Source organism: Bos indicus, chromosome 12, assembly GCF_029378745.1.
Source record: "Bos indicus isolate NIAB-ARS_2022 breed Sahiwal x Tharparkar chromosome 12, NIAB-ARS_B.indTharparkar_mat_pri_1.0, whole genome shotgun sequence".
In the NCBI taxonomy this organism is placed as follows: domain Eukaryota; kingdom Metazoa; phylum Chordata; class Mammalia; order Artiodactyla; family Bovidae; genus Bos; species Bos indicus.
In genome coordinates, this window is record NC_091771.1 from 13,883,700 (window position 1) to 13,896,882 (window position 13,183).

At 44.1% G+C, this 13,183-nt stretch overlaps 1 protein-coding gene across 1 annotated transcript in view; it reads right to left on the bottom strand.

Moving 5' to 3' along the window:
- Positions 1-13,183, bottom strand: part of LOC139186283 (transcription initiation factor TFIID subunit 4-like) — a 70,877-nt gene that overhangs the window by 478 nt on the left and 57,216 nt on the right. The window lies entirely within an intron of this gene.

Sequence of the window (13,183 nt, forward strand, 5' to 3'; positions counted from 1 at the left end):
CATCCAGTGACCATCCCATCATCCGCATGAGATTAAAAAATGAACTACTAGGGAACACTAGAATCCGCCCCCAAAAAATATTCTTATGCTTTAAACAATCAAGGACAAGGCGAAGACCAGCCTTAATGGAGGAAGTAGAAATTCTCCTCTGGTCAGAATTCAGCTCCAAAGAGACTAAAGAAAACATATTGCTTCTTTTAGGCAAAAGCATTGGAACTTTGGCCTCAAGGGCAAAGTCTTACACCAAGAACATCCTGAATATTGTCTCAGTCCTTTCTTTCCTCTGTGCAAATGTTGGTTGTTGTTGCTGTTGAGTCACTAAGTCGTATCTGACTCTTTGCAACCCCACGAACTGCAGCACACCAGGATTCCCTGTCCTTCACTATCTCCCGGAGTTTGCTCAAACTCATGTGCACTGCAGAGAAGGCAATGGCAACCCCCTCCAGTACTCTTGCCTGGAAAATCCCACAGATGGAGGAGCCTGGTAGGCTGCCATCCATGGGGTCGCGAAGAGTCAGACACGACTGAAGCGACTTAGCAGCAGCAGCAGCAGCGTCCATTGAGTTGGCAATGCCATCCAACCATCTCATCCTCTGTCGCCCCTTTCTCCTACTGCCCTCAATCTTGCCCAGCATCAGAGTCTCTTCTAGTGAGCTGGCTCTTCACATCAGGTGGCCAAAGGATTGGTGCTTCAGCTTCAGCATCAGTCCTTCCAATGAATACTCACGCTTGACTTCCTTTAGCATTGACCAGTTTGACCTCCTCGCTGTCCAAGGGACCCTCCAGAGTCTTCTCCAGCACCACAGTTCTAAAGCATCTACTCTTTGGCTCTCAGCCTTCTTTATGGTCCAATTCCTACAGCCATACACGACTACTGATACTGACACCCCATCTCTTTCCTGGGGTCCTTCTTGCCATCTCAGACTCCAGAGTACAGGCTGAAGTCCCCCAGAGCACTTTCTGTTGTTGCTGTCGTTAATCTTGACAATGTTGTGCTGGTTTCTGCCATACAACAAAGCGAATCAGCCATAATGACACATATATCCCCTCCCTCCAGGTCATCACAGAGCATCACACTGGGCTCCCTGGGCTCCACAGTATGTTCTCACCAGCTACTTTAACAAACTCAAGTTACGTGGCTTTTTATGATCATTCTGTGGCTAATTTCTCACTACACATGTTCAACTGGATGGAAGTAAAGGAGTAACACCCACCTTCAGATCCAGCAATCATCCCCCTGCACACACACAACCAGTACAGGTCCTGCTTTGCAAGTGTGTTCATGGCTAGCTTTGCGACCCCATGGACTGTGGCCCACCAGTCTCCCCCGTCCATGGAAATCTCCAGGCAAGAATACTGGAGTGGGCTGCTATTTCCTTCTCGAGGGGATCTTCCTTACCCAGGGATCGAACCCAGGTCTCGAGCATTGCAGGTGGATTCTATACCATCTGAGCCACCACGGAAGCCCCAGAATTTTGCTTCCCTCACTCTTGGTAGACAATGTAGACGTAGATTAAAATTACTTCAATCTACGTCCTTTTCTATCCTTGGCTGGCAGGCAACCTAAGTAGACTGTCATTAAACAGTGGTTCTAGAAAGTTTGTGTTAGGCACGGGGTTCCCTGAAGTCAGGGGGCTCACCACAGGGACGGTGAAAGATGGTGGTGGAGTCCACGTGTGGCTGCTGCGGAGGAAGAGGGGAGGGAGAAGAGATCAGGCAGAAGTGTGCAGAAGCGCTGATCTGAATTAAACGCTGTGCGGCACAGCCAAGGGAAAGGCAGGATTCAACAGCCTCCCTCCCCCTCCTCCCCACCCCACCCTTTAGTCGAATGTAGGGAGCCATCTGAAAAACAGTATCAACTTTGAAGGTTTGTTTAATGCTAAAATCATTACCCTTATTTTAGGCATTTGATTACTGATTCTTTCATTTTAAAGAAATCAAATTTTCAGGTAAGCTGTAGGTACAAATTAGGCATTTTTGCACATCTGGTATAGACACTAGTATCACCAATCCACAGCAAGAAATCATTCTAGATTTAAAACAAAAGCCCCCGCTTAGCCTCCTTTCTATCACAGGAAATGTACAATAGTCTAAAATAGTCAAGGCCCTGCAACCAGCTGTGCGAATTTAGTACCCCTTGGGCTTTCATAAAACCAATTTCCCCTCCTTTTATTTCCCTTTACTTTTTTCTTTTGATCTTTTTTTTCTTCTTCCTTGAAGAGGTATGAAGAGACAAAAATGAGGTGGGGATGGGGCAAGAGACCTATGAATCAAACCAGACTGGATTTCACGAGTCAAGAGCACATTCTTTTCCTCGGGTAGTCCTCAGAATAAAAGAAAAAAGGGAAAACCTCAAATTCGTAAGTTTCAGTTCAATGCTATTGCTTCATGTGGAATTAAATACAATCCTAAGGGACATTAACCCTGAATACTCATTGGAAGGACTAACACTGAAGCTGAAGCTCCAATATTTTGGCCACCGGATGCGAATGGCTGACTCACTGGGAAAGACCCTGATGCTGGCAAAGACTGAGGGCAAGAGGAGAAGGGGGCGACAGAGGATGAGATGGTTGGATGGCATCACCGACTCAATGGATATGAACTTGGGCAAACTCCAGGAGATAGCAAAGGACAGGGAGGCCTGGCGTGCTGCAGTTCACGGGGTTGCAAAGAGTCGGACACGACTCAGCGACTGAACAACAGCAATGACAAAATACAGTCTGAACAAAATAGTATCATTTGTCAAGTTAAAGACTTTGAGGGGGTCAAAAGCATTTTGCTTATTTCTTCCTGTAGCTATTTGCCAGGCCATCTTAGATCGCAAGACTTCATGAGGTGGCGACATCCATCTGGGTCTAGTGTAGTGGCTCATCTCTCCAGCATTTAACACTCTGTCCCTTCAGTGGACATCTGGAGAGCTTGGGCAAATGCATCATTTTTTCCCATAAAGTGCACTGAGATCAAGGGCTCTCTGGGATGGTAACAGAGGCTGAGTAAAATAAGAATTTAATACATTCGTTTGAGAACATGAGTACTGGGTTAAGGGGGAAAAAAAGAAAAACTTCAACACATTTGCTCACAGCAGAACTTGCTGCAGAATGTGAGACGCAGTGGGAATTGCTAAGTGAGAGATACAGTGAGCCATATTTCCCAAGACTTACCTGGCCACTAAAACTCCTCGGGGCTGCATGTGTGCTAAGTTGCCTAGTCGTGTCTGACTCTTTGTAACCTTATGAACTGTAGCCCGCCAGGCTCCTCTGTCCATGAGATTCTCTAGGCAAGAATACTGGGGTGGGTTTCCATGCTCTCCTCCAGGGGATCTTCCCAACCCAGGGATCGAACCTGCATCTTTTACAACACCTGCATTGGCAAGTGGGTTCTTTATGACTAGTGCCACCTGGGAAGCCTCTTCTTGGGGTTACATGTCACTAATCAATGTTCTATAAAACATAAGTAGAAGGTAGAAAATGGACTACATATTTGCAACCCAATCATACATATTTACAAAATGGTTTGCCTAAGTTCGTAAACAGCAGCTGGAGGTGTGTGGATACCAAGAACCTGAGTGCCTGGGAGAGGAGGGTGGAGAGCAAGTTTCTGCCCTTTCTTTGGTCAGGTAAGCTGGGCACCCAGTTACCTTCCAACGCAAACCTGAGTCCCTCTCTCAGCTTTATTCATTCTTAGTTGTGGCATGGGGGATCCTTTTTTATTTTTCTCTTTAGTAGTAGGATGTGGGGTCCAGTTCCCCCAAAAGGGACTGAACCTGGGCCTCCTGCACTGGGAGTACAGGGTCTTAGCCACTAGACCACCAGGGAAGTCCCTCCCCTTCCCTGAATTTGCAGTCCCCTCTATCCACGGGAGTAGGGAATCTTTTCCACTCTCACAATTTTACCTACCATCCGTATGCCATGTGTTTACTCACTCAGTCATGCCCAATTCTTTGCAACCCTTTGGACTGTAGCCCACCAATTTCCTCTGTCCATAGGATTTTCCAAGCAAGAATACTGGTGTGGGTTACCATTTTCCTTTTTCAGGGGATCTTCCTGACCCAGGGATTGAACCCGTGTCTCTTGTGTCTCCTGCATTGCAGGCGGATTCTTTACCTGCTGATCCATCAGGGAAGAGCTGTATGCTAATGGATCCAAAATTGATAACTAGAGTTAGCCACCTTAAACACTTCTGAAGCAAAGAGAAGAAAAGAAAGGAAAAAAAAAAAAAACAGGGAGACAAAAGGAGAGAAGAGTGGACTCTCCAGGGCTGGCCGTGCAGCAGAGAAACTGTTCCTGTCCCATGGAACATCAAATCGGGCCTTGCCTCTTCCTTCTCCATAAACCTGATCCTCCACTTCTGCTCCCAGTTTCCTCTGTAGATGCCAGCACTCCTCTAGCTGCCCAAAGAAGAAATCTCAGACTCATTCTAGTTTCCACCGTTGCCCTCAGAACCTTCCATCCAGTTAAACTCCAAGCTGGGCTGCTTTTACCAACAAGATTCCAATTCTCCCTTTTAGCCTGGATAACCCCCAAAAATCTCCCTTTAAATAGTGTGCATGCCTCTGGCCATGTTCCACCCTCAAACCCATCCCCAGAGAACCTGGTGAAACACAAAACCGACTCCATCGAGTGTGTGTGCTCAGTCACTTCAGTCGTGTCTGACTCTTCGCAACCCCATGGACTGTAGCCCGCCAGGCTCCTCTGTCCATGGGATTCTCCAGGCGAGACTTCTGGAGTGGGTTGCCAGCTCACTCTCCAGGGGATCCTCCTGACCCAGGGACTGAACCTGAGTCTCTTACGCCTCCTGCATGGGCAGGCAGGTTCTTCACCACTAGCGCCCCCTGGGAAGCCCTGTCTCCATCACATCTGTAATCAAAACCCTTCATCAGCACCGTATCATCTAGAGGCCAAAGCCCCAACTCCCTAACTCAGGCTCCCATGTAGCCTCTGCCCAACGCCCAGCCTCACCATCAGGGGCCCGTACTTCACGTGGTCTGGAAACTGCTCCTGACTTCCTGCTGTGCCTGAGTTATTTCTGACCTTGGTACTTCTGTCCATGCTGTTCCCTCATCCTCAGCTTCACCCTGAAGCATTCAGCTCAGGCACCCTCTCCTCCAGGAAGCCTTCCCTGGCCCCAGCGAGTCTGGCAATCCATTCCCAGTACTTCTGTGATACTCTGTAACCTGCTACCTTCATAGGCTGCCTCACTCTTACTTATATATTTATTTTAAACTGAAGTATAGCTGATATATTTATTTTTAAGTGTTTTTAAATCTGGACCATTTCTAAAGTCTTCACTGAATTGGTTACTGTGGGAAAAAGTAATTATCTTATAATTAAAATAAATAACTTTTTTAGACGTGAAAGTAAAAATGTTAGTTGCTCAGTCATGTCTGACTGATTCTTTGTGACCCCATGGACTGCAGCCTGCCAGGCTCCTCTGTCCATGGGATTTGCCAGGCAAGAATACTAGAGTGGGAAGATTAGTATACTACCCAAAGCAATCTATAGATTCAATGCAATCCCTATCAAGCTACCAACGGTATTTTTCACAGAACTAGAACAAACAATTTTGCAATTTGTATGGAAATACAAAAAATCCTCGAATAGCCAAAGCAATCTTGAGAAAGAAGAATGGAACTAGAGGAATCAATGTGCCTGACTTCAGACTACACTACAAAGCTACAGTCATCAAGACAGTATGGTACTGGCACAGAGGCAGAAATATAGATGAATGGAACAAAACAGAAAGCCCAGAGATAAATCCACATACCTATGGACACCTTATCTTTGATAAAGAAGGCAAAAATATACAATGGAGAAAAGACAATCTCTTTAACAAATGGTGCTGGGAAAACTGGTCAAACGCCTGTAAAAGAATGAAACTAGAACACTTTCTAACACCATACACAAAAATAAACTCAAAATGGATTAAAGATCTAAATGTAAGACCAGAAACTATAAAACTCCTAGAGGAAAACATAGGCAGAACACCCTCTGACATAAATCACAGCAGGATCCTCTATGACCCACCTCCCAGAGTAATGGAAATAAAAGCAAAAATAAACAAATGGGATCTAATTAAACTTAAAAGCTTTTGCTCAATGAAGGAAACTATAAGCAAGGTGAAAAGACAGCCTTCAGAATGGGAGAAAATAATAGCAAACAAAGCAACTGACAAAGAATTAATCTCAAAAATACACTAGCAGATCATGCAGCTCAATACCAAAAAAATAAACAACCCAATCAAAAAATGGGCCAAAGAAGTAAACAGACATTTCTCCAAAAAAGACATACAGATGGCTAACAAACACATGAAAATCACTCAACATCACTCATTATCAGAGAAATACAAATCAAAACCACACTGAGGTACCATCTCACGCTGGTCAGAATGGCTTCGATCCAAAAGTCTACAAACAATACATGCTGGAGAGGGTGTGGAGCAAAGGAAACCCTCTTACACTATTGGTGGGAATGCAAACTAGTACAGCCACTGTAGAGAACAGTGTGGAGATTCCTTGAAAAAACTGGAAATAGAACTGCCATATGACCCAGCAATCCCACTGCTGGGCATACACATCGAGGAAACCAGAACTGAAAGAGACACGTGTACCCCAATGTTCATTGCAGCACTGTTTATAATAGCCAGGACATGGAAGCAACCTAGATGTCCATCAGCAGATGAATGGATAAGAAAGCTGTGGTACATATACACAATGGAGTATTACTCAACTATTAAAAAGAATACATTTGAATCAGTTTTAATGAGTTGAATGAAACTGGAGCCTATTATACAGAGTGAAGTAAGTCAGAAAGAGAAACGCCAGTATATTAACAGTATATATATTACAGTATATTAACACATATATATGGAATTTAGAAAGATGGTGATGATGACCCTATACGCAAGACAGCAAAAGAGACACAGATGTAAAGAACAGACTTTTGGACTCTGTGGGAAAAGGCAAGGGTGGGATGATTTGAAAGAATAGCATTGAAACATGTATATTGCCATATGTGAAATAGGAACAACAAAAAAAAAGAATACTATAGTGGGTTGCCATTTCCTCCTCCAGGGGATCTTCCTGACCCAGAGATCAAACCTGGGTCTCCTGCACTGGCAGATGGATTCTTTACCACTGAGCCACCAGGGAAGCCCTAGTTACTATATTGCTCCTGTTTTGTGTTTTGGTTTGCTGGCTAAGAGTTATATAGGACCTTAGCTCACTGACCAGGAATCAAACCTGCACCCCAAGCACTGGAAGGCGAAGTCTTAACCACAGGACCACCAGGGAAGTCCCCTTACTCTTCCTTGAGGGTGTGTCTCGTCCTTGAGGGCAGAAGCAATGTATTACCTCTGTATACTGTCACCCTGCTTATTTAACTTATGCAGAGTACATCATGCAAAAAGCTGAGCTGGATAAATTACAAGCTGGAATCAAGATTTCAGGGAGAAATATCAACAACCTCAGATATGTGGATGATGCCACTTTAATGGCAGAAAGTGAAGAGGAAGTAAAGAGCCTCTTAATGAGGGTGAAAGAAGAGAGTGAAAAAGCTGGCTTAAAACTCAACATTCAAAAAACTAAGATCATGGCATCGGGTCCCATCACTTCATGGCAAATAGATGGGGAAAAAGTGGACACAATGACAGATTTTATTTTCCTGGGCTCCAACATCACTGGGAATGATGACTGCAGCCATGAAATTAAAAGGCACTTGCTTCTTGAAAGGAAAACTATGACCAACCTAGACAGCATATTAAAAAGCAGAGACATTACTTTGTGATAAAGGTCTGTATAGTTAAAGCTATAGTTTTTCCAATAGTCATGTACAGATGTGAGAATTGGACCATAAAGAAGGCTGAGTGTCAAAGAATTGATGCTTTTGAACTGTGGTGTTAGAGAAGACTCTTGAGAGTCCCTTGGACAGTGAGGAGATCAAACCAGTCAATCCTAAAGGAAAAAAACCCTAATACTCAGTGTGAGGACTGATCATGAAGCTGAAGCTCCAATACTTTGGCCACTTGATATGAAGAGCCGACTCACTGGAAAAAACCCTGATGCTGGGAAAGATTGAAGGCGAAAGCAGAAGCGGGCAGCTGAAGATGAGATGGTTAGATAGCACCACTGACTCAATGGATATGAATCTGAGCAAACTCCAGGAGACAGCGAAGGAAGGGGAGCCTGGTGTGCTGCAGTCCGTGACGTCACAGAGAGTTGGACATGACTTAGCAAATGAACAACAGCAACAACCAAGTTCCGAGCACCGTGCCGATTACGTAAGAGGCGACCAACGACATGCCCACACCATAAGCAGCTATGACAAGCACAGACCCACTCACCCGACCTTGTCCCTGAGTTCCCGCCCACCTCTAAGAACCATGGCCAAGCTCTAGGTAAGAGCCATGGTAAGTCATATCAATTTGCCATACACAAGAGAGTACTCCAATATAAACGTCACTAATCTGGCTGGCCTTTCCAAGCTAGTCTTAACTAATGAAGTTTTATCTGTTGAGATGCTTCATAAAGAGCTTTTTGGACTGAATTATTCTGACGTGTGCCCCAGTTCTCTGTCACTTTTCATGGATGTAGCCTTCCATAAGAAATGACAGAGTTTACAATTTTTTCAAAGTTTGTGTTGAGGATATTTCTAGGCAGAATATTAGAGCCACCTGTTTTCACTCAATCATAACTCCCTTCCTCAGCCAAACTTATTTAAGCTTGGTCCCAGTCCTATTTTTTTTTTTTCTTTCTTTGGGAATAATTTGAGGGGGAAAAAAAAACCCATTTAGCCATTCTGGAGTGAGAGGAGATTTAAAATGATTAAAACATACTTTACATTGAAGGTGTAACTGCTTTTGGCTCAGAATAACCAACATAATTCAAAAATGCATTCCAACTACCTTTCAATTTAGTATCTAGCTTACTCTTCCTGATGAAATCACCGTCTAACCAGCTTAAAGCAAAATAAAATACTTTTCAGTTAAAAAAGGACTAAAGCTATCACTTCTGAGTGAAGGCAATCAGCATAGTATTTTAGCAGAACATCATGATTATTATAATACATAATAAAAATAAACACTTCTGCCATTGGGGTCCTTGACTCTGCAGAGGAAAGAACAGAGCTTGACCCATGGGCTTGAAATGTAAATTAAAAACACAATATGAGCCACACAAGTTTCACAGGTTAAAGTTAATTAACATTTTATCCCAAGCAAAGGAGGAAAAGGGAAAGAAAAATAAAATCAATATTAAGAGAATCAAAAATCACTTCCAACCTTATAGGAGGCATCTGTAATGTGAGTATAACTGAAAAGACATCACCAAGCCCTATCTGATACCCCCTCCTCCTGCCCCTACTCAGCCAACCCTTAACAACAGCATACGTGTGGTTGATTCAGCCTCACGAAGCCAATGGCAGACGTGCCAAGAGACACCAGATGGATCAGATGAATTCCAGGGACTCATCCCTGTTTTATGGCTGACTCTTCTCTCTTTTGCCTTCCCTTTATGACTAGGCATCCCAGGTCGGGCAGTGGTAAAGAATCCACCTGCCAATTCAGGAGATCAAAGGTTTGATCCCTGAATCTGGAAGATCTCCTGGAGGAGGAAATGGAAACCCACTCCAGTATTTTTACCTGGAAAATTCCATGGATAGAGGAACCTGGCAGGCTACAGTCCATAGAATCACAGAGAGTCAGACACAACTGAATGACTAAGTACACATGTACTCCTTAAAAGTATCTGATGACAGAAAATACACTGAACCTAGATTTATCACACACCGCATTTATCCTCTTTTTTTTAAATTGAAGTATAGTTGATTTATAGTATATTAGCTATAGGTATATGACATATGATTCAATATTTTTATAGATTAATTATACTCCATTTAAAGTTATTAAAAGTAAAGTCTATATTTCCTTGTTCTATGCAAGGATCCTTCTATGCAAGGATCCTTGTTGCTTATCTATTCCACACATGTACCTCAATGTTCACAGTCGCACTGCTTACAACAGACAAGAGATGGATGTAACCTGAGAGTCTACCGACAGATGAATGGATAAAGAAGATGTGGGATATACGCACATGGGATATTACTTAACATAAAAAATCAAATTTTGTCATTTGCAACAATATGGATGGACCTAGAGGATATTACACCCAGGGAAGTAAGTCAGAGAAAAACAAATACTCCATATTATCACTTACATATGGAATCTAAAAAGTAAAACGAATGTATGTAATGGAATAGAACAGACAGACTCACAGACAGAGAAAACAAACTGCTGCTGCTGCTGCTAAGTCGCTTCAGTCGTGTTTGTGCGACCCCATAGATGGCAGCCCACGAGGCTCCCCCGTCCCTGGGATTCTCCAGGCAAGAACACTGGAGTGGGTTGCCATTTCCTTCTCAAACAAAAAACCAAACTAGTGGTTATAAAACAAACTAGTGGTTACTAACAGGTAGAGAGAAGCAGAGAGGGGCAAGACAGGAATATGGGATGAAGAGATACACCATAGTTATTTTTATGTATGCACCCTCAATTCCTTTCAACCAAAGACCATTTGAAATTGATGTATAAACAATCCAGGGCTTCCCAAGTGGTGCTAGTGGTAAAGAACCCACCTGCAGGAGACATAAGAGACTTGGGTTCGAACCCCGGGGTCAGGAAGATCCCCTGGAGGTGGACATGGTGACCCACTCCAGTATTCTTGCCTGGAGAATCCCATGGACAGAGGAGCCTGGCGGGCTGTAGGGGTCGCAGAGAGCCAGACATGACTGAAGCAACTTAGCAAGCACACATAAACAACTTAGGCTTCTAGAATACACTTCTGTCCTCATAAAAATTAGCTATATCTTCTACCAAGTCACTGAAATACACATGCCAAATCAAGAATCAGGCCCTGTCAGCCTCCTACTATTTAAAAACATGCTTTTAAGTGAACTATCTGCTCCATACTGAAGAACTAATGAATGGAGTTAAAAAAAAAAGTGAAAAGAAGACAAAGTGCTAGTAAGTGAAAGAGTAATAAGATACATGTCTCTTAAACCTTGCTCCAAGATTTTCCTAAATGAGAATCCCCACAAGCATTAAGTTGGCAGATTCTAAAAGCTCAGACAGTGGAGCACGATTTGGGCATCACTACCTATGAACACTTTGGGCTCACTCACCACATTCTCTCTGGCCTTTCAGTCCCCCCCCCCAGGGAAGCAAGACAAAGCAAGCTCTCCACCTGCCCATCAGACTGCTCCGGGTGCGACAGAGGCCAGGCTGTACACGGTGACGGCTCACACCACAGACACAAATTACAACTAATCGCTCAGGGGCACACGCACAAAGTAAAAGACAGCCCGTGTCTGAGAGACCAGGCCCGTCCTAAGAGGCAGCTCAGTGTTATCAGTCCCTTTCCTGGAACCTTCCCTCCATCCCTGGTGTGGAGGGTAAAACTCTATCCAGGACATGCCTTCCCACCTGGATGTTCAGGCCCCATTTCTCACAAAAAGTGTATGTATCATGGGCGATGGGGAATAAAAATATAAGGATTTTACGTATCCAAAGTCAATCCTAAAGGAAATCAACCCTGAATATTCACTGGGAGGACTGCTGGCAAAGCTGAAGCTCCAATACTTTGACCACCTGATGTGAAAAGCCGATTCACTGGAAAAGACCCTGATGCTGGGAAACACTGAGAGCAAAGAGAAGCGGGCAACAGAGGATGAGATGGTTGAATAGCATTATTGATTAAATGGACGTGAGTTTGAGCAAACTCAGGGAGATAATGAAGGACAGGGAAACCAGTGTGAGGCAGTCCCTGGGGTTGCGAAGAGTCAGACATGACTTAGCGATTAAGCAACAAATAATCTTATATGATTCTTATTGGGGAACAGTAACAAACAGACACACACACACGTGTGTGTGTATTACAACACTGTATTTTATATAAATGGTACATAAAATACCTTCTACAGCAAGAGAAAAGACAAAGTGGTAATTGCTATGTGAAAGGCCCCATAACCATGTGAAGAACAGCATCGGCTCAGTTATTTCCCACACAAAGAACTGGAAGATAATAACCTCTATGCACAAACGAATCCGGGGCTTTACAAACATGTCAGAAGCATCAAAAGGCATTAACGTAAGCCACATCCAACGTGGCAATTTATCCTTAGACTTTGTCTCAATGCTCCCAAGTACCAAGACCCAGTTTCTCAATATACCAAAAGCACTGTCCTTTAAAAAGCTTTTTCATCTCTCTTTGTACCAGAGACTTGTTTTCTAAACACATCGTTCAGATTGCTGACCTGCAGGTTCAACCCCTCAAGAGGCTCCCTGCATCTTAGACATGGAAGGAAAAAAAGAGCTTTAGGGTTATGTCGGGGGGAACTGTGTCCCCCAAAATGGGACACTGAAGCCTCAAATCCAGTATTTGTGGATCCAAACTTATTTGGAAATAGATGTAATCAAGTGAAGATGAGACCATTACGGTGAGTCCTAATCCGATCTGACTGATAGATACCTTTATAGGAAGAAGGGAACAGATATTGACACACAAGTGTCCCCTGAGGACCAAGGCAGAGACTGAAGTGCCGCAACCCAGGCTAAGGGGCGCCAAGGTCTGCCTTCCGCTGTTGCCAGCAAGCCGCCGGAAACCAAGAAGGGACAAGGAAGGGCCACAACCCCCCAGCCCTGGCACCTGAGATGTCGGGGGAGCACGGCCCTGCCAAAACTTTAATTTCAGACTTCCGGACTTCAGAACTAGGAGCCAACAAGTTTGTGTTGATTTAAGTGATACTGTTTGTGGCACTTTCTTATGGCAACCCTTGGAAGCTAACACAAGGCACATCTTTCTTTTACCTCCCAAGCAGGACTTCATGAAAATTAATCCTGATAGGGGTCTAAGTCGAGCCCATAGAAGCTCCCTCCATAACCTACGCAAGTGTTAGTCGCTCAGTCGTGTCCGACCAACTGTTTGAGACTCACCAGGCTCCACTGTCCATGGAATTCTCCAGACAAGGATCCTGGAGTGGGCAGCTGATCCCTTCTCCAGGAGATCTTCCCAACTCAGGGATCGAACCCAGGTCTCCCAGATTGCCGGCAGATTCTTTACCACCTGGGCCACCAGGGGAGCTCCATAACCTATACCAGTGGATAAAACCCCCTGACACTAGAAATTCGTGTCTGTAAC